Consider the following 4,229-nt stretch of genomic DNA (forward strand, 5'->3'; position numbering starts at 1 on the left):
GTACGGAGAAGGCAGGCGTAGCAGTAGTCAAGCCACGGAGAAGGCAATCGTAGTCAGGCATAGCAGTGGTCAGACTTGGAGAAGGCAGGCAAGGTTGGACGTAGCAGAGGTCGGCACCAGGAGATCAGTCGAAATACAGACGAGACGAGAACGAAGACACAGGAACTGTAAGACACTCAGGAACACGGAACGAGGAAGCACAGAGGCAACGAGTACTCAGAACCAAACAGGGAACCGAGGAGACCTGTTGCAAAGGCAAAGCTTCAGTGCTAGGCTTGAGCTTTTATATGCTGAGGGATCTGATGTTAGCATCCGGGTCCGCAGCCATGTTCCCGACGCGGGCTCTTTAAAGGTTTTACTAATGTGTGCGCGCGTGCCTAGAGAAGGTCGTGGCGCTGCTGGCAGTGTCTCTTCGCGAATCCCGCAGAGAGGCCTGACGGATGGAGTTATCCTGGCTGGAAGTCCCGGGACGTGGTGCAGGGCTGGAGGCGCTGGCAGGAGCCCGAGGTCAGAGCCGGCAGCTCACTGCCACAAGCGACGGGGAGCTGGAGCCTGGAAGTTGCTCGGAAAGGTGAGAGGGGCTGCTGCGGGCAGCGAGCGTAACACTCTCCATTGGTTAAGTAGCGATGTCTTACAAAAAAAAAGTAAAAAAGCCTGCGGCCCAATTTCCTACTTCCCGCCACCCCAAATTTAATAGATGCCCTATCTGAATACCCAGTAAGTAGCAAGTTATCCGACCACACAAGGCTGGATAACTAAAAAAATCCAACTAGCTATATTCAAACATATACGGTTAGGTTTTTTTTTTAGTTTTCTGGCTACATGTAGCCAGATAACTTTAGGAAAGTATATTCAGCGGGATGTTTAACCAATTGAATATCTGGGACAAATTATCCAGCTAACTTTAGCCAGATAACTTGTCCACTAAATGGCTTACTGAATATGGATCTCCATGTGTCCAATCTATGCACTTATATTTTTCTGTATATATACTGTGAATTATAATTTGAACAAAGAGATGCAACCTAAATTATAGTAATTGTTATTTAAAAGGAGAAAAAAAATAGGAAGTAATCACATTCTCTTTAAATTTGTGTCCAGTGCCTATTTAAAATATTGGCACACTAAAATATAAAAAAACTATCATATGCTGGCAAGAAGCAGATTTGTTTTGCCTGGTGCTCTACTGCATGCTCATAGCTGCAAAAAATTAAGAACATAAGAACATAAGAAATTGCCATGCTGGGTCAGACCAAGGGTCCATCAAGCCCAGCATCCCGTTTCCAACAGAGGCCAAAACCAGGCCACAAGAACCTGGCAATTACCCAAACACTAAGTATATCCCACGCTACTGATGCAATTAATAGCAGTGGCTATTCTCTAAGTATAATTGATTAATAGCCATTAATGGACTTCTCCTCCAAGAACTTATCCAAACCTTTTTGTTTTTATCTGTTTTTATCTGTTTATTATATTTGTGTAGATTATCAATTGAAGAAAAAAATACAATCTGTTATTTAAAAGAACATAAGAAATACCACGCTGTGTCAGACCAATATCTATCGAGTTCACTATCCTGTCTCTGACAGTTGCCAGTCCAAGTCATAAACCCCCAGCAGAACCCATAAAGTAGATCCATCTGTTACTCACTAGTAGGGACAGTAGTAAAAACTTTTTTAAAACTACTTTTAAATCCTAAGCATTTCTCTACAATAAATACACTTTTCACAGACTTGTTTGTCATGTATGTCTGTTTTTTCTAGACTGTAAGTTCCATGGAGCAGGAACCATCTCTTATGTGTGTTTGTACAGCACTCCATATTTATTTATTTATGTATTTATTTATTGATTGATTGATTGATTGGGGGGGGGGGTTTATACCGGTATTTGTGGGTGCATCATACCAGTTTACAAAGAACTTAACGAATTACAAAAAACAGGGGAGGGGAGAACAGGGAAGCCAGGGTACACAAAATAATATATCCTAGAATAACAAGAAAAAAGTATCTTAATATACAATGGGTATAACGTACAGGACTAACAATGTATAGGGTAGCCTGGGATAATATATATACACGAGGTGTATGGTACAAAATAGTACAACATAATACAAGATAATACATATACGAGGAGTATGGGAAATAATAGCAGAAAGAGCTAAGTACTGATATACATGAGGTATAAAGTACAGGGCTAACAAAGTAAATAATAACAATGGTAAATATGTCTACTAGCATATGTCTATGGCTACTAGCACTTTAAAAATGATAAACAGTAATAGTAGCAATAGCTTTCTTTATTCTAACTAATAATGTTTTATGGACTCTTCCTCCATGAACTTGTCCAGACCTCTTTAAATCCCCACCAGATATGGCTTAATGGGGAAGAATGAACATGGTTTTAGGAAAAGGAAATCTTGCCTTGCCAATCTTTTAGACTTTTTTGATGGTATCAAAAAATATGTAGATAAAGCCAGTTGATGTACTGTATTTGGATTTTCAGAAGGCAATTGATAAAGTCCCCCATGAGAAACTCCCCAGGAAATTAAAGTCATGGGATTGCAGGCAGTCTCCTATTGTGTACTAATAACTGGTTAAAAGACAGGAACCAGAGGATATGATTAAATGGTCAGCTTTCCAACTGGAGAAAAGTAATTAGTGGAGTATTGAAGGAGTTCGATTTTGTGAACGTCTGAAGCATGGGACGACTGAAAACCTTTCAACTAACCATACCAGCAGTGAAACGCACAGCCATTTTGAATGTATTAACATTTGAAACGCAAACGGCATGTAATACGTAGTGACGCAGTTACGTACTAACATTTAGTGGAACGTGACTCCATTTTGGAATAATAATTTGTATTGTATTAATACGATCGCCGCTATAAAATGTCTAACACATCAATTAAATGACGAAACAATAGTCTGATCATAAGCTACACCTACTAGAAGACCACGCTAGCAAATGCTTGTTCAGCAGTTTGTAAATTGTTTGTTCAGCAATTAGTAGAACGCATGTGTGAAAGATAAGAACTGTAAAGTGTATAAAAGTTTGCTCCTAAGGGGGCGTGGCATGCAGTTGTACTAAGCCCTTGTCTTAGCTGCATCTTGCTGGCAATAAAAGTCTATCTTTGCGGATCAGTTGTCTGGGCCTCCTTACTGACTTTTGGATACGGTTACAGTATCACAGGGTTTGGTACTAGTTGTTACAACAGCAGTGGATTGCGAGGAACTGTAGAAGGACCTTGTGAGACTAGAAGACTAAGCATCTGAATATCAGATGAATTTAATGTGAAAAAGTGCAAAGTGATGATCATAGGGAAAAATAATCACAACTATAGGTATATGATTCTGGGTTCCATAATAGGAATCACCAGCCAAGAAAAGGACCTTGGAATCCTTGTGAATAATACATTGAACTCCTTAGCTCAGTGTGCAGCAAGAGTCAAAAAATGCAAATAGAATGTTATGAATGATCCAAAAAGGAATGGAGAATAAAAGTGAAAAATATTATATTGCATTTGTATTGATTCATATGTGACTGCACCTTTATACTGTGTGCAATTCTGGTTGCCCCCATCTCAGCAAAGACATAAAGGAACTAGAAAAGGTAAAAGAGGGCATTGGGAATGGAACGGCTCCCGTATGAAGAGAGAACACGCAGGTCAGGTTTCCAGCTTCAAAAAGAGCTGGTTGAGAGGGGACATGATAGCAGTTTATAAAATCATGAGTAGGATGGAATGAGTTATTTACCTTTTCAAATAATACTAAAACAAGGGGTCACTTTATGAAACTAACATCCAGCAGATTAAAACAATTATATAAAGTACTTTTAAACTCAATGCACAATCAAGCTGTGGAATCTGTTGGCAGAGGACATGATCAAGGCGACTAGCATAGCATAGCATAGCGGGGTTTAATTTTAAAAGAGCTTTAGGCAATTTCCTGGAGGAAAAGTCCATATGACATTATTAGCCAGGTAGATTAGAGATAGCTATTGCTATCTCTGGAACAAACAGGAAATAGATCTGCTTTATGGGATCTGCTGGACTTGTGTTGTAGTGATCGGAGACCATTGATCTGATCTAGCTTGGCCGTTTTAACAATCTAGCAAAACTAAGTGCACATCCTTCCACTGAGGGAATTAAATTTTAAAAGAAGTGGAAGCAATTGGGAATAAAACATATCTTTTTATTACATAAATAAGCAATAGAATAATTATATTTCCTC

The sequence above is a fragment of the Rhinatrema bivittatum genome, chromosome 1 (genome assembly GCF_901001135.1).
Source record: "Rhinatrema bivittatum chromosome 1, aRhiBiv1.1, whole genome shotgun sequence".
Lineage (NCBI taxonomy): Eukaryota > Metazoa > Chordata > Amphibia > Gymnophiona > Rhinatrematidae > Rhinatrema > Rhinatrema bivittatum.